At 40.1% G+C, this 21,600-nt stretch overlaps 1 protein-coding gene across 11 annotated transcripts in view; it reads left to right on the top strand.

Annotated features, from left to right (window-relative positions):
• Nucleotides 1-21,600, top strand: part of RUNX2 (RUNX family transcription factor 2) — a 358,973-nt gene that overhangs the window by 182,506 nt on the left and 154,867 nt on the right. The gene's annotated exons all lie outside the window — the stretch shown is intronic.

Genomic DNA, 21,600 nt, shown 5'->3' with positions numbered 1-21,600 from the left:
GACCCACTTCTTCTCTGCTGCCCGTGTTATATAAAAGCATTCTTGTATATTTAACTCAGATTTTAGTTTACATATATATGTATATTTTTGAATATATAGTTTTGCATAAGTATATATTAAAAATAATATAGTTATAAAAATAAAAATATCCAAACACTGAAGAGAATCAAATATCTACATCAAGGAAAAAGATTAGAGATCTGTAAAGAAGTCCATGTTTTAGCCAATATAAAACATTTATATGCATATAAGCATTTATATGTTCACTAGACATTTATAATTGATAAAAATGCAAGGGTGAAATTCACTTTAACTTGTGACTTATATGTTTGTAGCTATAGGTGCTACTACATTTAAGGTAGTGGACTTTAGATTATTGATTAAGGCTTATCTTTGTTTTATCTTGTCTGTTTGTATTTATAGTAATCCTTAAACTCTTTATATGTGTGTGTGTGTGTGAATAGAGGTTCTATGACTTGGCAACCACTGGTTTATTTAAATGTTTGATTTCTGTGTTTTAATTTTTAATTACTTGTTAATCATGTTATATTAATGACTTATTGTTTTAAGCAATGTCAGAAGAGCAGCTGAGCAGATCAGGAGTGTGGCTATCCCTACAGACAGGGATCCTCTTCCTTTGTCAGCTACTCCTCATTCTCTTCCCTGTGGGAGGCTCAGGAAGCTGAAATTTCTCATCTATAGTTGCACGGCAAATTAGTGGCAGAGAAGTGTACATATACATTGGATATATTTCTTAAAGTGAAAGTATAAAACAAACATTTCTAGGTACTGATAGCCTCTTGGAATTTTTATGAGAGTATTAGCTCTTAATTTGGGGGAGTATTAATATTAGTAGAATTGATCTATAGATCAATCTTCTCTTTAAAAAATTTTTTTTTAGAGAGATAGCGAACAAGAGTGAGAGCAAGAGAGTGTGTGTGAGAGAGAGAAAGAGGAGAGCAGTCATCCACTGGTTCACTCCCAAAAGCCTGCAATGGTCTGGGCCCAGGTCCAGAGCCAGGAATCAAGAACTCAGTCCAGGTCTCCCATGTGGGTGTCAGCGACTGAAGTACTTGAGCCACCACCTGTTGCTTCCCAAGGTCTGTGTTACCTGGGAGCTGGAGCTGGGAATTGAACTTGGGTACTCCAATACGGGATGCAAGTTTTTAACCGCCTACCCCTCTCCTCCCCACATCTGTAGGACTACAAGGTGTTGGGTCTAAAATCTCATATCAAATTTTCCAAATTTGCTGATGTACACATACATACTTGCCATCTCTACTTAGTCTTGGCCTTGTTAACTTTATTATTTTATTTTTTTTTTTACAGTTTTTAGCTTTTTTTTTTTTTTTTTTTTTTTTTTTACAGGCAGAGTGGACAGTGAGAGAGAGAGAGATAGAGAGAAAGGTCTTCCTTTGCCGTTGGTTCACCCTCCAATGGCTGCCGCGGCCGGCACGGGCCACACGCTGCGGCCGGCGCACCGCGCTGATCCGATGGCAGGAGCCAGGTACTTCCTCCTGGTCTCCCATGGGATGCAGGGCCCAAGCACTTGGACCATCTTCCACTGCACTCCCTGGCCACAGCAGAGAGCTGGCCTGGAAGAGGGGCAACCGGGACAGAATCCGGCGCCCCGACCGGGACTAGAACCCGGTGTGCTGGCGCCGCAAGGTGGAGGATTAGCCTAGTGAGCTGCGGCGCTGGCTAGTTTTTAGCATTTATTCAGTGAGAGAAATATGCAGGAAAGTGAGGGCTTTATTTAGGGGAGAAAGAAGTCTAGAAACTAAGTTAGGTCCATACCAGGCAGAGAGCAGGCTGGGAGCCATGTGAAGCAAGCATGCAGGCAGGAAATCAGAGAGCAAGGTGGCCAGAAGACCATGTACCTGGAGGCACGGGACAACAAGGGCAGGCCCACCATGCTCCAGGCCTTTTATTTACTGCCAAAGGGGAGTGGTTATGTTGTCTGATTGGCAGGTGGGGTCAGGTAGGGGCGTGAGATCACACAGGTGGTGTGGTCTTCCAGCTCACAAATCTAATTGATTTAATCCTATCTGCTTGCCTGTATCATTCCCCCCATCAGAGATTCCAGACCTTGATCTTAGGGATGCTGAAGGGTGTAGAATCATCATATCTTCTGTAGCGGCTTCCTGCTTATGAGGGGTATAGCACAGACCCTGCCTGTCCTGGGTCTGGAAGTCTCTTGCTATCTCATCTAATGAGTTTGCTTTATGAGCTGGAGAATTTTTGGTCACCACCAATGGCAGTGTCCCCTGCATGGTCAGTTATTCTCAGAAGTTGTTGAGTTCTGAAACATGTAAGTTTGTCATTCAGCATAAGCAAAACTAGAACAAAACCAATTGCAGTGGAGTGCCCCTTAATATGGAAAGAGCATATCTTACAGACTCCCAGATAATGGTTGGTGATAGGCTACCCTTATGCAGATTATAAAACCATTTAGCCTGAGCATAGAGAATTATAATAGAAGAACTCATTAGGTAGTTTTCTTGTCAATAACAGCTCCCAGAGAAAATCAAAAGAAGAGGCAGATGCATCATGTTTGTCTTAAGGTGCAGAAGTCTTGATGTGGCAAAAGCAAAAGCTTTACTTATCTTTTTCCTTTTGAAGAGGTATTTAAGGTCTCGATTGGCTTACAGGAATAATGAGGCATGTAACTTTCTTTAAATGGCCTCATATTGTTAGTGAGATAACACAAGTGGCTGCCCATAACCAAGGATGTACAGAGTTCTACTGTGACCCAAATGATTAGGAAAAACCCTAAACACGCAGAGCAGCAATAATATCAAAGTGAGTTGAATAGATTTACTTTTTAAATCTCTAGAGTAATTTTCTTGTTTACTTAGTAAGTATAATTTCAGGTCTATCACAAATAGCTTTTAGGGCCCAGGTAATATGTGGGAGAAGTATTGTCCTTGGTTTAGAATCTCACTGAAGAGTTAGTTACCCTTCCCAAACCTCCTGCTCCACATTCTGTGACCCAGGCTATAATATTGTTGACCCTCGAGTACATATTTTTCCCTCTGTTCTTTTTTACTGAGACTGCTACATCTCTACGAGTCTCTATTAATAAGATACCATGCGTCCTTCAAGGTTGCTATGTTGTCTTCTTTGGGAAAGAGTCCTGGAACCTTTATCTAAAGGCTGTCTTTCCATCCTTTCAGCTTCAGTTGAGATTGTCTTATTTTATTGCTTATATGAAATTAGAAATCATAAATTGAAGAAGGAAGTCATAAGCATTTAGTGTTTTATAATTATTAGCCTTCTCCAATGTCTCTTGCAATTCCCAAGGTGAAGGTTCTAATCATAAGGTAGGCCTGCATCTTTGTAGTGCTGGTCTGATAACTGTGGAAGTCTTTCAGGCTGATTTCCACCCGTAGGGTCCAGGGCCTCCCCACAGCTTCCTAAGGAAATGGATTCCTCTGCACTGCTTTATTGCTCTGATATCTGCTACCTGCCTCTGGACACCAGGAAGCACCTAGTCTATCACAAACATCCACTGCTTTTGACTCAGAGTATGATGATAGTAGAGTAAGGATACTATATTAGTGCATCTCTCAAGATAATCAGTGTTTTAATTCAGTAGCCTCTGTGTTGGTCAGCTACATCTAAAAATAATTATACTGATTCAGGGCCTTGGGTTTTGTGGATTGGACCATTAATCTCACCTTTAGGGCAGGGCATGCACTGCTGTTCTGTCGTTCATTTATTCAAAAAATATTTATTGATTGCCTGCTATCTGCCAGGCATTAATTCAAGTGAGCAAGACAGACATAATTTCTACTCACAAGGAGCTTGTATTTTAGTGTAAATAAGCATGCATAGAAAATAGTTTCAAATAATAGCAAGTGCTGTTAGAAAATAAAATGAGGTAATTGGTAGAGAGCAGCTTAGGGGTGGAAGAAGCTAATTTTGATTGGAAGGTTGGGAAAAGATTCTTTGAAAAGATTTGAAGGTCTATGAGGAACGGCGCTTCAGGTGGTGGAAAACTCAGGTAAAGGGAATGGCAGGAAGCCAGCAGGGGCTAGATTATAGAGAGTATGGAAGGCCATAGGCACTTGAGTCTGTTATGATTGTAGTGGATGCTGTTGAAGAATGTGAAGCAAGGGGTGACATTTTCTAATTTGCATGTTTAAATGATGTCTGTTGGATGCTGTGTGGTGAGTAGGTTATCAGAGGGTAAAGAAAGAAGGAGGGTTGTGTTCTGGAAGATACTGTAGTAGCACAAGAGAGTTGATGGTGGTTGCAATAGAGATAGAAGTATTCTGAACACTTAAAAATATAGAGACCTCACACAGACAGGGCCTAGGAAAAGGAGGCTGGTGGTGCTGTTTATACTGACGTGGGGGAAAATTGGAAGCACGTGGCTGGGGTGGAACTGGGGAGCTCAGAAAAGCAGTCACGTAGAGAAAGGAGACTTGACATTTTCAGTTGTACAGCAAGGCACAAAACTTCCCCTACAACATCATCTGAAGAGCTGCCCCCCACCCCATGATTTTTCCTAGGTTTCATGATTCCCTGTGGGGTTCCTTTCTCCATTGAAAGCAGCTCTTGATTCTTAATTTTTTTTTAAGCAGTCAATGGAAGTTAATTTTCCCTGAATGTAAATGCTAGAAGGAAGTGCACAGGACATTTTACCCCTCCATTCTGACCTCTTTTGCAGTGGCCGTTGTCAGAAGTACATCTTGACACTTCTGCATATTGTTTTTGGATGCTAAATTAATATGTTATCATAATTCATGCCTTTGTCTCTCACTGGATACCATTCCTTGTGTTGCTTTTCTAAATACATTTATATTTTTGTCTTCCAAGCTTACCCCAAATGCTGCCACCTCTGTCAAGCCTCTTCCAATATAATCAAGCTGAGTCAAGTTCCCATACCAACTTGTACAGTCCTGCATGGTGACAGTTACTTCTTTGCATGTCTGTCTCCTTTATCAGACTTTGAAAAAGTTCAGAGTCTACAGCCATTTTATTTATTTATTTATTTTAAATATTTTATTTATTTATTTGAGAGGTAGAGTTACAGACAGTGAGGGTGAGGGACAGAGAGAAAGATCTTCCTTCCGTTGGTTTACTCCCCAAATGGCTTCAATGGCCAGAGCTGAGCCAATCTGAAGCCAGGAGCCAGGAACCAGGAGCTTCTTCTTGGTCTCCCACATGGGTGCAGGGGCTCAAGGAATTGGGCCATCTTCTACTACTTTCCCAGGCCCTAGCAGAGAGCTGGATTGGAAGAGGAGCAGCTGGGACTAGAACGGGTGCCCATATGGGATGCTGGTGCTTCAGGCCAGGGTGTTAACCCGCTGTGCCACGGTGCCGGCCCCAAGCCATTTTATTTAATGTTGTATCCCCACTACATCCTGCCTAGTTGGTGACTCTTGACGTTGATTTCTTCAGGAAGTGTGACCCATTACTATCCTAGTCATAGTATTTTTCCAGTATCTATCTGATTGGATTGCCGTTAGGTGTCATTTATTGTTCTAATGAATTTAACTCATGTACTCCTTACATTAGCTTTATGAGAAAAGTGGCATTATTATGGAAACTGAGGGTCAGAGAGGTGAGATAGCTCCCTGAAGTTCCATTACAACACTAGTAAGTGGCAAATACAGACGCTAAGACCTGATCTCCATACTTCAGGGTCCAGTGCTCTTTAGCACTCTGCACCCTTTGGAGGCTGACGTTACTCAGTTTCCTCCCTCTTACGTCCCTGACAACTTTAATTTATGCAACTAGGTTTCACTTACAAACTACTTTTACCCAAGTTTTTACTGAAGCCTTAAAATAATTTTGAGAAGCACATATTTTACAGAGGGAGAAATATATTCTTAGAGAAATGATTTGCTGAAGACCACTTGAGTTATTATAATTGACCATGGATTTCAGCTCTTAGCAGGCAGTTATTGCCCTCCCCATCAATGGAAGTTGACATTCTGAGTGACACATGCCTGAAAAGACTAATTTCTTTTTTTCCTTAAAGATTTATTTATTTATTTGAAAGGCAGAGTTACAGAGAGGCAGAGAGAGAGAGAGAGAGGTCTTCTATCTGCTGGTTCACTCCCCAGCTGGCCACAATGGTTGGAGCTACACCGATCCAAAGCCAGGAGCCAGGAGATTCTTCCGAGTCTCCCACGCAGCTGCCGGGGCCCAAGGTTTTTGGCCATTCTCCACTACTTTCCTAGGCCATAGAAAAGTGTTGGATAGGAAGTGGAGCAGCCGGGACACAAACTGGTGCCCGTATGGGATGCCGGCACTGCAGGCGGCAGCTTTACCCGCTATGCCACAGCGCTGGACCCGAGACTAATTTCTTTTTTATTTGAGTTGCTCGGAGATGATATTTTCATTAAAGGGATGAATTAGGAGTATCTGATTTATACTTTGAAATTTATTATAATAGCTTTTAATGATCGAATCACAGTTATATAAAGCATGTATTCAAAGTAATATTTCTAGGAATATCTTGGTGGGGGAGCCCCAGCTTGCCAGACATCTATGGAATAATAATGATCTTATCAAAAGTTACTCCGACTGAAGTCACATGGTTTCACTTCAACTTCTATGTGGTTCTGTATTTCCTTAGCAAACAGTGCTCCTTTAAAAATTAAGAGGCTTTGCACCACTTAGGCCAGTTGGAATTAGGCTATGTGTGCTTGGCTTTCTTCAGCCTGATTCTATGTGCTTGTCCTGAAACATTTGTTTTTTATTTTAGTTATTTATTTTTAATAATATTTATGCATTTAATTAAAAGGAATAGTTAGAGAGAGAGAGAAAGAGAATCTTCCATCTTCTGGTTTACTCCCCAAATTGCAACAATGTCCAGGACTTTACCAGGCTCAAGGGAGGAACCCGGAATTGCGTCTAGGTCTACCATGTGGGTGGCAAGTAATACACTTTTCCAGATAGCTTAGTAGGGAGCTGGGTCAGAAGCAGAGTAGCCAGGACTCAAACTGACACTCATTTGGGATGCTGGCATTGCAGGTGGCAGCTTAACCTGCTGCGCCACAATGCTAGTCCCTCTTGGAACATTTATTAGTGGAGATTTTTCAGAAACAGAAATGGGAAAGTTCAGCTGAGTTGTGTGTCTTAAATGACTATTCAGTTTAAGTAATGAATGACCATATGATACTTTAATGTGATGCAAGTCCAGAGGTGCAGTGGCGTGGAGTGGTAGCTGTTGCATATGAAGGGGAAGGAGCCCATCAGAGTCTCAGGGGCTGTTGGTGAGCAGGAAGAACTGCAGGGCACCCTCAGTGTGGGTGTGGAGAGTGGGAGGTAAGTGAGCTGTTAGTCTTCACAACCACTGTGGTTCTACTCACTTGGGGTCAGCTTGTGTCCTAAAGAACTGAAGGCTCCGTACTCACAGACAGAATGTTGGAAGTACTTTTACTGTGGTGGTGCTATGTTTTGTTGTTGTTTTGGTGCTATGTTTTAATTCCTGAAGTTACTGGAAAATCTTTCCCTATCTTCTTCCTTTGAGATCTTTTGGGCAGGTTAGTTGTGTGTGTTGCTGCCAAGCCCATGTATAGCAGGAAATCTCTTCTAGAGGAGGTTGCTGGTCACAAGCCTTAGTTTGCAAACGGATCACAAGTCCTGTGTGTAAACACTGTTTCACATCTATTCAGCTTTGGCAGTCACCTTATGAGGAAGAGCAGAACTTGAGTGCAGGCTGTGATGGCTTTAAAGAATGAAGTTCTGAAGGATCTGTGAAGGGCTGGGGGTCAACCTGTCATGATGTTGCTTGGCCTGTTAACATAACATGCAGGGTAGCTTCTCAAAGATGCTCTGTTTAGGTTTCTATCAGTTGGAATTCCCTTATTAACTTAAGATGGTCTGAAATATGATGTTAGAAAACTAGAGAGGAGTGATATTGTGAGAAAAATTAATTTCTTGTTCCAAAAACTTGTCTTTGTAATTTTCTTCAGTTTAGTTACTATTTCTTTTTTTTAAATAAAGATTTATTTTATTTATTTGAAAGAAAGAGTTACAGAGAGAGGTAGAGATAGAGAGAGAGGTCTTCCATCTGCTGGTTCACTCCCCAGATGGTCGCAATGGCCAGAGCTGCGCCGATCCGAAGCCAGGAGCTGGGAGATTCTTCCGGGTCTCCCACGTGAGTGCAGGGTCCCAAGCCAAGAGCCAGGAGCTGCTTCTGGTTCTCCTATGTGGGTTCAGGGGCCAAGGACTTGGGCCATCTTCTACTGCTATCCCAGACCATAGCAGAGAGCTGGATGGGAAGTGGAACAGCCAGGACTAGAACCGGTGCCCATATAAAATGTCAGTACTTCAGGCCAGGGCTTTAACCTGCTGTGCCACAATGCCTGCCCCATAGTTACTATTTCATTGTGTAAAGAATCTGTTTCCTATATGATGCCTCCCTTTGTTCTTCTTCCCCAAGACTTTTCCATTTCTATCCATCTTGAATTCATTCTCCTAGTCTTTTCCAAAGCATCATCTCTGTTTCAATAGTTTGATATAAGGGTCTTCAAAATTTCATGGAAAATGTATATTACGAAAGAGCTATGTCTGGATTTAAAAATTTCCTTACACCAAAATTAATTTTTATCTTTTAGTTCTATCTTCCCCACAGACCTTTTGCAGTGTGCTCATATGCGTATACATATATATGTGCAACATGCACACTTTCCCATTTACTAGTTGCCTAGGGATACTTCTTTTTCTAAATTTCCTAAATTTTTCATTAATATAAAGAGACAGATTTTATGCACTCCATAGATACAGTTCCAAGAAGACAACCACATTCTTCACTCCTTTTATCCCCCCCAACTCCCCTCCCTTCATTCCATCTCTTCATCAGTTTTTGCAAAAACATAATTTTAATCCAATCTGTATTCACAGGCTTAATTTGCCACTAATCATAATATTCAACAAGTAAAAAGTAGGAAGACCACAGTTCCACAGGAGTATAAACAAGGGCTAAAACGACAATCATATCCCAAAATGATTGTTTCACTCCTATACATTTTTTGGTATTTATTAACTGCCACATATCAAAGAAAGCATATGATATTTGTCTTTTTGAGATTGGCTTATTTCACTAAGCATAATGGTTTCCAGTTGCATCCATTTTGTTGTGAAAAACAAGATTTCATCTTTTTTATGGTGTAGTATTCCATAGTGTAAATATACAGCACAGTTGATGGACATCTAGGTTAATTCCATAACTTAGCTATTGTGAGTTGAGCTGCAATAAACATGAGTGTACAAATACCTTTTTCATATACTGATTTCATTTCATTTGGGTAAATTATCAGGAGTGGGATGACTGGGTTATATGGTAGATTTATTTTCAGATCTCTGAGGAATCTCCTTACTGTCTTACATAATGGTTATGCTACTTTATATTCCCACCAACAGTGGATTGTGGTACCCACATCCTTGCCAGCATTTTTTTTTTTTTTTTTTTTGGATGACAGCCATTTTAACTCAGGTGAAGTGATACCTCATTGTGATTTTTGTTTGCATTTCCCTAGTGGCTAATGATCCTGAGCATTTTTTCATGTGTCTGTCGGCCATTTTTATTTCATCCTTTGAAAATCGCTTGTTCATGCCCTTCATCCATTTCTTAACTGGATTATTTGTTTTGTTGTTGAGTTTCTTGTGCTCTTAATAGATCCTGAATATTAATCCTTTATCAGTTGCATAGTTTGCAAATATTTTCTCCTATTTGGTCGGTTGCCTCTTTACTTTATTGAATACTTCCCCTGCAGTGCCAAAGCTTCTTAGCTTGATATATTCCCATTTGTCTGTTTTTATGTTTATTGCCTGTGCTTCTAGGGTCTTTTCCAGGAGGTCTTTGCCTATGCAAATGTCTTGCAGAGTTTACCTGATGTTTTCCTCTGGTAATTTGATGGTATCAGGTCATGGATTTAGACCCTTGGTCCATTTTGTGTTGATTTTTGTACAAGGTGTAAGGTAGGTCTTGTTTAATACTTCTGCATGTATAGATCCAATTTACCGGGTACCATTTGTTGAAGAGACTGTCCTTTGTCCAGGGATTGATTTCAGCTTGTTTCTCAAAGATGAGTTGGTTGTAGATGCATGGATTGATTTCTGGGTTTTCTGTTCTGTTCCATTTGTCTGCGTGTCTATTCATGTGCCAGTACCAGGCTATTCTGATGATAGCTGCTCTGTAGTATGTCTTTAAGTCTGGTATTGTGATGCCTCTGGCTTTGTTTTTGTTGTTTAAGATTGCTTTAGCCAATCGGGGTATCTTGTGTTTCCATATGAATTTTAGCAACAGTTTTTTTCTAGATCTGAGAAGAATGTCATTGGTATTTTGATTGGGATCACACTGAATCTGTAAATTGCTTTGGGTAGTATAGGCTTTTTGATTATATTAATTATTCCAACCCATAAACATGAAAGATTTTTATATCTTTTTGTGTCTTCTTCTATGTCTTTATTTAATGTGTTTTATTTACAAAGATCTTTCATATCCTTGGTTAAATTTATTTCAAGGTATTTAAGTTTTTTTTTTTTTTTGTAGCTATTGTAAAGGGGACTGATCTTACAAGTTCTTTCCAGTCATGGCATTGTGTATACAAAGGCTATTAATTTTTGTGTGTTGATTTTGTATTTTGTTGAGTATTTTTGCATCCATTTTATCAGGGATATTGGTCTATAGTTCTCCTTCTTTATTCTATCTTTTTCTGGTTTTGGAATTCAGGTAATACTGATCTGCCTTTCAATTGTTTTGAATAGTTTGAGAAGAATTGGAACTAATTCTTTAAAAGTCTGGTAGAATTTAGCAGTGAAGCCATCTGGCCTGGACTTTTCTTTGTTAGGAGGGTCTTTATTATCAATTAAATCTCCATTTTGGTTATTGGTCTGTTTAGGTTTTCTATGCCTTCATGACTCAATTTTGGTAGAAAATCTATTATTTCCTCTAGATTTTCCAATTTGTTGGCATATCGATGTTTGTAGTAATTCCTGATGGTTCTTTTTATTTCTGTGGTATCTCTTGTTACATCTTTTTCACCTCTGATGTTGTTGATTTGCATATTCTCCCTCTTTTTTTTGGTTAGTTAGGTGTATCGGTTTTGTTGATTTTTTTTTAAACAGCTCTTCATTTCAGTGATTTTTTTTGGTTTCAATTTTGTTTATTTCTTCTCTAATTTTAATTATATCTTTCTTTCTACTAATTTGGGGTTTGGTTTGTTGTTGATTTTCTAGGACCTTGAGATACATTGATAGACCATTAATTTGATGCCTTTCTGATTTCTTGATTTAGGCACTAATTGTTGTAAACTTCCCTCTTAACTCTACTTTTGCTGTATCCCATAAGTTTTGATATGTTATATTGTCATCTTTATTTATTTCCAGTAATTTTTTTATTTCTCTTTTGATTTCTTCTGTGACCCACTGGGAGCATGATGTTTAGTCTCCATGTGTTTGTATATTTTCTAGACTTTCTTAAGTTGTTAGTTTCCAGCTTCTTTTCACTGTGGTCAGAGAAGATACATGGTATAATTTCGATTCTTTTGAATTTGCTGAGACTTGATTTATAGCCTAGCATATGATGTAGAAAGTTCCATTCACTGAAGAATATGTACTCTACAACTGTGGGATGAAATATTTTGGTCCATAGTGTCTATTAGCTCTTTTGTTTCTTTGTTGATTTTCTGTTTAGTTGATCTGTCCATGATAAAAGTGGGGTGTTGAAGTTCCCCATTATTATTGTATTGGAGTCTATGTCTCCCTTTAGATCCATTAAAATTTATTTTAAATAGCCAGGCACCCTGGCATTGGGTGTGTAAGCATTTACAACATTGACATCTTACTGTTGAATTGATCTGTTAATCATCCCATAATGCCCTTCTCTGTCTCTCTTAGAAGTTTTTGTGTTAAAGTCTATTTTGTTTCATATTAGGATGGCTATACTTCCTTGGTTTTGATTTCTAGTGATCTTTATTTCTCTGCTTTAACCCTCTGTGTTGGCAAAGAATCAGAATAGAAGACCAATGTTAAAGTTAATAATCAACCTATTGGGCTAATCCAGGAGAGGGGCAAGTCAGGCACACAGTTTGATATGACAGATGCTGGTGATATATTTTCATGTTTGATCATAGACAGACATCTGAAGCTTTGAGAGAGTTAGTGTACAGTGACTCTGCAGTGTTCATAACAGTAATATATTATAGGTACTATCAGGGTAAAATTATTTTATTACATTTTAATTTATACAGAAATATTCTAGAAATAAGAGTGTATGGATTCACTTCCAGTTATGACCTTTACATTATTTCTAGGGCTTTGCTTATTGTGATAAGGACTTTAAAATATTTTAAAAATCTAATTGAGAGTCAGAGACACTGACAGCACTCTCCTCTGCTGGTTCATTCCCCACATACTCCCGATGGCAAGGATTGGGCCAGGCTGAAGCTAAAAGGTAGGAATTCAATAGAAGTCTACCATGTGGGTGACAGGAACCCATCACTGCTCCTTCCCATTTTCTGTATTGGTGGGAAGCTGGAGTTAGGAGCTAGAGCCATTTATCCAACCCTGGTACTCCAATATAGGATATAAGCATCTTACTTGTGTGCTAACTGGAATACTTAAATGCCTGGCCTAGGACTTGCCTTTTAATGGTTTGTAAACAGTCTGCTTTAATAATATTTTTGTAAAAAAAGATTTTATGTATTTATTTGAGAGGTAGAGTTATAGACAGAGGGAGATACAGACAGAAAGGTCTTCCATCCACTGGTTCACTCCCCAAATGGCCTGTATGGCTGGAGCTGGGCTGATCTGAAACCAGAATCCAGGAACTTCCTCTAGGTCTCACACACAAGTGCAGGAGCCCAAGCATTTAAGTCACCTTCTACTGCTTTCCCAGGCCATAGCAGGGAGCTGGATTGGAAGAGGAACAGCAAGACACAAACTGGCACTCATATGGGATGCGGGCACTGCAGGTGGAGGCTTAGCCTACTATGCCACAGCACTGGCCCTTTAATAATCTTTAATTTTTTTTAAAGATTTATTTATTTATTTGACAGCTAGAGTTAGAGACAGTGGGAAGGAGAGACAGAGAGAAAGGTCTTCATTCCATTGGTTCACTCCCCAAATGGCCGCAACGGCCAGAGCTGCACTGATCTGAAGCCAGAGCCAGGAGCTTCCTCTGGGTCTCCCACATGGGTGCAGGGGTCCAAGGAGTTGGGCCATCTTCTACTGCTTTCTCAGGCCATAGCAGAAAGCTGTATCGGAAGTGGAGCAGCTGGGACTAGAACCAGCGCTCATATGGGATGCCAGCACTGCAGGCGGAGGATAACCTATTGTGCCACAGTGCCATTTAATAATCTTTAAAAGGCAGATTTAACAGAATACTTGGTACTATGAATAATATTTAGTGAATAAGAGAATGGAGGCATTAGGAGATGTGTGAAAAACTCAGAGCTTATATTATACATCAGTTTTTCAGGAAGGTGAAAGCTGACAGGATTATTTCAGGTAGGGAGGGGTGAGAGTGCTGGAGCTGTCACTGGGGTGGATAGTGCGACAGGAGCATGACTTTGGATAAACATCATTGAGGACCCAGCTGAGGACAGAGAAGGCTAGAAGAGCCGTCAGCATGGTTATCTACTGCAGCAGTTGCAGTTTGTGGCTAGGAGTGGGCTATGCTCTGATGAGTCATCCGTGTGAATGACATGTTCTCCTAGGACTTCATAGGACTCATTACAAGTCAGGAAAACAAGGATGATATTGGGCTAATTACCAAGGTGGGAATGTCTTGTAGTTTGGTAGATGGTGGCAATGATGGAAGAACTTCTGGAGTTAACCCATCTAGTTAGAGACTGACCAGTAGCCAAATAGAAGGATTAGGAGGAAAGATCTGGGGAAAATCTGAATTCTAGTTCAAGTGGGAAGTAGGAATATCATGTGGAAAGATTTAGGCTGGATGGGAGCTCTTTGCTATTTCTTCAATCATTCCTCCTAGAGGGGGTTCTTGTACCTTGTACTGTTTTCTCCAGTGTTCTTCAGTCTGGAACACTCAAGAACACAGTCCTCTAGCCATGTCTGACCACGTCAGCAAGGGTCGACTAATAGTCTGTTAGTATATTCCAAGGTAATATATTCAAGACTGGTAAAAATGCTGGACATATTAAAACTGTGATGCCACTATATACTTATCTCCAAACTATGATCTATATTAGCAACCAGTTCCTTGTAGGCCTTTTAACTAACTAGTGATAAATCACATTAGAGATAAAACTTTTACTTTGCTGAGGTCCAGATACATAGTAGATTGATGAGCTTTCTTCTAATCTATTGTTCCAGTAATTCTATGAAATGGGTTTTTAGTGGATCCCATCTGCTTTCTGATGGTCTCTGTGGAGTTCAGGTGTAAAAAGTTGTTTGTACATTGGCTTTTTTTTTTTAAGATTTATTTATTTATTTGAAAATCAGAGTTACACACAGAGAGAAGGAGAGGCAGAGAGAGAGTGGTCTTCCATTCCCTGGTTCACTCCCCAGTTGGCTGCAATGGCCAGTGTTCCATTGATCTGAAGCCAGGAGCCAGGAGCTTCTTCGAGACCTCCCACATGGGTGCAGGGGCCCAAGAACTTGGACCATCCCCTACTGTTTTCCCAGGCCATAGCAGAGAGCAGGATCAGAAGAGGGGCAGCTGTGACTCAAACTGGTGCCCATATGGGATGCTGGCACTGCAGTTGGCAGCTCTACCCATCATGCCACAGCACTGGCCCCTGTACATAGGTTTTTGAAAGTGATTTTTTAAGGACTGCAAAAATGTCATCATCAACAAGGGCTCCAAAAAACTAGTTGACAGTTAGATTTTACTAATAGCTGTGCCATTTTTCAGAATAAGGGAAATGGGGTAAGAGAATACAAAACCTACTGCATTTAACATTATAAGCTTTTTTATTTTTGTAAAATATTTACTTATTTATTTGAAAGGTAGAGTTACTGAGAGAGAGGGAGTGACAGAAACAGAGAAAGAGAGAGAGAAAGAGAGAGAGAGAGAGAGACAGATAGAGAGATATCTTCATTCCCCAGATAGCTACAATGGCCAGGGCTGGGCGGGGCTAGTGCTTTCCCAGATGCATAAGCAGGGAGCTGGATCAGAAATGGAGCAGATGGGACTTGTGCCAGCACCCATATGGGATGCCAGTATTGCTGTGTCATAATGCTGGCCCCTCTAGTAAGCTCTAAAGGGATTATCCTCGAATAATTTAACTGTCATATTGAGTAGTGATTCAAGAAAGCAAAACTTAAGATTAGTAGTGAATGGAATTAACAAGGGGACATATTTTACTTCATATAAGGAAGAATATTTTAGCTCCTGTCAAATAAATTGCTCTTGCCGGCTAGTGGCCGTACATTCTTTCAGTATTGTGGGATATCATTCATCTTGGACAGAGACTTAACTCCATCAAGAGCAGCAAGCTGTTCTTCCTTATCTCTTCACCTCTCTTGGTCCTAAATTTCCTCTTAATTGTGTTTGTTCTGCTCTTTCTATTTGAAGATCTTTCTTGATAGGAAAGATTAAATCAAAGTAGTGTTGAGTAATTTTCTTTTTCAACTGTCATTAATAAAGATTGTGTCCATTGTTTTCAAACTTTGGCATATAGTAATATCACCCACGGAACTGGTTAAATGTATAGATGGCCAGGCTTTACCCTTGAATTAGCGTGTAAGAGGTGGAGCTCACCAAAACCCCTCATAGCTGTAGGCCCAAGCCTGTTACCCCAAGTTCACTGTGCACATCAAGAGCCAGTCCTGGTTCAGCATGGGGGCACCTCAGGAACCTCGTCCCAGTGGTCAGGATATGTGAAGGCAGCCAAGTGCCGTAAGGATCCTTCCAGTTTTCTGAGTGCAGCACCACTTCAGCTGCCGTTTTTCCTGCATACCCATCCTATTGTGCTGGGTCCTAAACAGCAGGTTCTGCATACCCTTCCTGCTCTCCAATTTTATCTCACATTATTTTGAACTTTTTTGCCAGTGCTCCAAACACACTGGATTTCTATCAAGCGCTTAAAAACAGTTCAGCTACCTCCTTCCTGGATTTTGGATTCATGCAATCCTCTTTGCTTAAAAGCTCTCTTGATCCCATCTGTTCATCTCTTTGGACTTCTGCTCCTTCTTCAGGTCTTGACTTAATCATAACCACCTAAGAAAAGATGTCCTGATGCCCAGGTTGGCATGTTCTCAGGGTGCCATGGATATCTGCAACAGTTACCTCATTATTTGATTAATGCCAGTCTCTTCTACCTGACTGTAAACTCCGTGAGAGCAGGGACAAAGCCTACCTTTATTCTTCATTAGCATCCTTAGTGCCTACCACAGCACCAGAGTGACTCAGTAAATATATTTTAAAGGAATGAATGACTAGGAGACAATTCCTAGAAGCGTGGATATCTGACATTAGGTATCACAGTGCCTAGGCACTTTCTGAAACACCCGCTTGTTCTATCTGAGCCCCAGGATACTGACTCCACCCTGATGTGAACCTGAATTTACTACACCCACTTCAATAATGTGACTTGAACTATGAGTCATTCTCCTGGCCAGCACGGATCCCAGTTACATTTCAAGTTCAGGTCGTACCCATTTGTATGTTGTTCTCTTCCCTCCACTGTCTTACCATCTAGGTCCAGGGTATGCCAAGGCTGAGGCTAGCCCAGATGTGACATGTGGTATAACCCCTTGCCTCTTTTGTTGGGTTTTTCCTTTAAAAAGAAAAGCCCTTCTTTTTCTGTAAGATTGAACTTGGTGCTAGTGATGAGATCCTTATCACCTTGTCTTAACAGTGCCTCTTCCTCCTGGTTTCTCTTTTCACAGGATGTGATACCTTAGGTTGCACATACCATTCCTCATTCTCTCCCCTGAAATTGTCTCCCAAGATCTGAGCCCTGCCTCTCACATTGTTTGCATTGTTACAAACCTGTTATCATGCTTGGTGTATGTGTATGTATTTATATAGCAACAAGTTTTTATCCAGTTGGCTGCATTTTTCTCAAATTTTACTTTAAAGCTCTAAATAAGTTAGGTTGATTTACAAATGGAGTCTGGTGGCCACCTTGGTCAGCTTTAGAAGACCCTGGTAGGGACGAGATGGGGAGTCAGATTCTGCTCTTAGGTCTTCTCTGCTGACACGAGCCAAGACGCTGTGTGATGGGAGGTGTCTCTAGAAAGGACTGAGGTTAGGAAGCTCATTTTTCTGAGTGGAATGAGCCATAGCTTTTCATAGCTGGACAATATCTTAGAGATAACTCATGCATTCTTGTGAGAACAAAGACACTCAGAGGAGGTAAATTGCTAGCTCATGATTACACAGTTGGTGCCAAAGCCTATGTAGTCCAGGGATCTTCCCATGCTTGGGAGAGGCTGTTTATATATTTTTTCTCAAGAAATATCTGAAGTTTGCTTAGTCTATTTTAAGTCCTGATTAAGGAGAAATGGGTGGAGGATAATGGATGGGAATGTGGGTCTCCCTAATTGTGCCCTCCTCCCCCAGTACTCATTGCAGTGCTCATTGCAGACACCCTGATTTGGCAGGGACCACTGGCTGTCATAGTTTCCTATCACACTGAAGCCTGCTGGCAGCACAAACAGGAAGAAGCCTTTTGTGTGCTGGTTTGGGCTTTGCCTCTGTTGACTTGTTTCCTTCCATTTCTGCGCGAAGCCATGAAGCCTACCTCCATGTCCGTGGTGTGCTTGTTGTAAGTGATGCTTAGGAAAGCAGACCCTCCTTTATACCCCCATGTGTTTAGCCAAAGTGCTTAAAAAAGGAGACTTGCTAGTAGCAACCATGCATACCTCTTACTGGGTTTTTACAAAGCTCTCTTCCTGCTCAAACTTTTTCATTCAAAAAGAATCCTATATGATTTCATTTAGTTAATTCATTTTTCTTGGAAGCCCTTTTTTTTTTTCTAACCATCTATCCTCCTCTCTCTTTTTGGGACCCCAAATATTTAGGGTTTAATTAGGCAGACATGAAGTTTGGCTTTTGAGTCATTTGTAAGTATGGAGACTCGTGGAACTTGACTCCTTATGCATCATTTTAGGGAGTTTGCAGCCACCCTTTCTCCTTACCCATTCTCATGATTGAACTTCAGCTCAAAGAAGACTGTTTACTTTCCTCATATCTTCAAGTTTAAATGAATGGTTGTCTTCACTTTTGCCTCATAAAAGACACCTTGAGACAAGAGCCACCCCCTCTCAATTATCATTTTAGCATCCTCTGAATATGTTACCCGCCATACTTTTATGTTTTGGGAGCTTATAGCATGGAAAGCAGATGGAACCTCTCTCCACAAAGTCTGAACTGAAACAACAGCATCCCCCAGAAGGCAGCTCTGACACTGGTCCTTCATGGCTCATTTCTTTTTCTTTTTTAAGGTAGCAGATCTTTTGAAAAACTTGTAGATTTATTTATTTGAATGGCTGGGGATGCGAGTGGGGAGACACACACACACACACACACACAAAGAGAGAGAGAGAGAGAGAGAGAGAGAGAGAGAGAGAGAGAGATCTCCCATCTGCTGGTTTACTTCCCAAATAACCACAACAGCTGGGAACTGAGCCAGCCTGTAGCCCGGAGCTAGTAATTCAATTTCAAGTCTCCCATGTGGGTGACAGGTACCCAAATACTTGAAGCATCACCTTCTGCTTCCCAGGTGCACATCAGGAAGCCAGAATCAGGAGTGGAACTAGGATTGAATGAAAACACTCCAGTAAGAGATGTGGGAGTCTCAAGCATTTAACCGCTATACAAGTACGCACCTGTCCACAGTTCATCTCTGACTTTAGAGCTTCAGTGAAAACACAAGTACACGCTTGTGGCAGACTTTGCTTCAGTTGGAGCAAGTCCTGAGGGGATTCCTATGTCAAATGACTGTTTTCTTTTTATGGTTCTCAATACTTTCCACCTCAGACAGAATTTAACCTGAAGTCACAATAGCTAAATTTTCTCTATTTTCACAAAGGAAGCCACAGTTCTTCTGGAAGGGTACAGTTGCAGACCCAAGGGCTCTAATCAGTAGCCTGACTTTACAGACAGATGGTAGTTCTTCATGTGCTGTCATAGTGCTAGGGACCATTTCCTCACTGGTTTCATCTTCAGGGTCTGCAGGGAGCAACCTACGTCCTCTGATTCATCCAAGTTAAGAGTGAATCTCAGAAGTCTCAGATTTCTTCAGGAAGTTGTTCAGAAATTATTTACGAGATCCAGTTAAGGTGACTTTTCTCTACTGTAGGCATTAGTAATCGTCCATAAAAAGGCAAATATGCTGTGCTATATATTTACAATATACTATTTTCTTGGCACGAGAGCATTTAGTAAGTCAAGATATTTTCTAGCCATTATTATCCACTAAAGGTTGAGAATATAAAAGTGTGCAGTATTTGAAAATGAACTAAAAAGATTAGAACTTTCCTTCTGGAAAGAAACCAAGGTTAAGAATGAACATGATTAAGGTTAAATTATTGTCAAAGTTGTCTGCACATCTAACATAGACATATTCTCCAGCTTATGACCCTACAGTTATTTATGCTTAAGTATGTTCAATTTGATCTTTTTTATAGAAAACTTTTATTTAATAAATAAAAATTTCAAAAGTACCACTTTTGGATTATAGCGGTTCTTCCCCCCAAAACCACCCTCCCACCCACAAACCATCCCATCTCCTACTCCCTCTCCCATCCCATTCTTCATTAAGATTCAGTTTTAATTATCTTTATATACAGAAGATCAACTCTATACTAAGTAAAGATTTTAACAGTTTGCACCCACACAGACACACAAAGTATTAAGTACTGTTTGCAGACTAGTTTTACCATTAATTCTCATAGTACACCACATTAAAGACAGAGGTCCTACATGGGGAGCAAGTGCACAATGACTTCTCTTGTTGATTTAACAATTGACACTCTTATTTATGATATCAGTAATCACCTGAGGCTCTTGTCATGAGCTGCCAAGGCTATGGAAGCCTCTTGAGTTCACAAACTCTGACCTTTCAATTTGATCTTGAAAATTGTTAAGGTCAACTCTGGACAAATCCAGCACCTGAGATAGTATTATCATTCCCATTTTACAGATGAGGAAATTAAAATTCATCAACCAAAAGAAACTTACCTCAGGTCACCTGGTAGGGACTCTTGACCAAACAGAGCTCCTAAAGAGAATAATAATAGTTTAAATATAGTACTTTACAGTTATCAAAGTGGTTTTACTACATTACCTCATTTAATTTTTTCAAGCAAACATGATATAGTCATTTTTGTATTCATATTACAGATAGCACCTCTATTATGTAGTTACTATGTGCTAATATGTGCTGAGAGTACCAGATGCCTTGTCAGATATGGCCTTCTTCACATGAAGCTCAGAAAAATCCCAATAAATATCACTATCCCTGTTTTTCACATGGTCACTGAGGCCCTAAAAATGCATGGTGGAGAGTCGTAATTCAGGCTGTGGCCTCTCTGCCTGGTTGTTATGTGTGGCCACTTTGCTCTGTTTGCTTTACCATGTTATGCTGCATCATTTTTCAGATAAGGAAACTGAGATTGAGAGAGAGTTTGCTAACTCAGCTGAGATTCTGCAGCTTATAAATAGTGCAGCTGGAACTCCCACTCAGAGTAGAAGGCCCATTTGTTTCTGACTGTACTGAGATACCTGCCTGTATGAGAACTGTAAGGTTGTTTCCTGCATCCAAATTAAATACCCTAATTCCTTTGAGATATTCATATATTTAAAATAACTTTAATCATTTTAGCCATTCTTTACATTTGTTTGTATAATTTCCTATTTTTAGGCCAGAAGCTCTATACTGCTGATAATGATACTGCTCAGTAGAGAAATGGTTGTACAGGTTAAACTGCTTGCCCAGGAAGTCATCTGGTGAAATTAGATTAGAACTCAAATCCAAAAGCGAGTCCCATGTGCCCAATGTTGTTTGAGAGAAAGGCTTGCCTTTATGAAATTGCTTTCCTGTGCTATAAGGAATGAATCTTTTTCCACTTGAAGATCATTTACCATTCCTCTGAACAATGAATTACGATATGGTGTATGACAAGGAAGTGTGTCATTATCAGATACATAGCATGGCCATCACTCAAAGTTGGAAATGTTGCCAGTCTATACCATCTCAGCCTTGAGAGTTTTAAAATACAGAAATTCATAATGATTAAATATGCTTTAGCTCTTTGAAAGAAAGTTTATGTCAGACACTTACAATAGTATACTTTTATTCAAATTGAAAACTCAGGTACCTGTTCCTTAAAATTGGATTGGATGAAAGTCTTCTCTGTATTTCTTGATGTCAGCAAATATCGGATAAATATCCAAGTGTATTTAATTATTTCGATTCAAGGAAATATGTCCTATATGTACAGTCTTTAAATACATTGTGTCTGAATTGAAGAAATAAATAAGATATAGCTGAAATTTAATCGCTTTGACTCTAGAAAAACTGAGAAGCTTGCTATGTCAGATACCATAACTGTAAAGCAAACTGTATATTTCTCTGGACTTTAAACTTGTTCCTGTGCAGCTTATTTTTGTTGAATCAAATAAACAAGAGGATTTTTCCATGGCGGGAGGAAAGAGGAGTC

Source organism: Oryctolagus cuniculus, chromosome 5 (assembly GCF_964237555.1).
Source record: "Oryctolagus cuniculus chromosome 5, mOryCun1.1, whole genome shotgun sequence".
Lineage (NCBI taxonomy): Eukaryota > Metazoa > Chordata > Mammalia > Lagomorpha > Leporidae > Oryctolagus > Oryctolagus cuniculus.
Note: the sequence above shows the minus strand (reverse complement) of the source record. Positions and strands in the feature narration are given on the sequence as shown.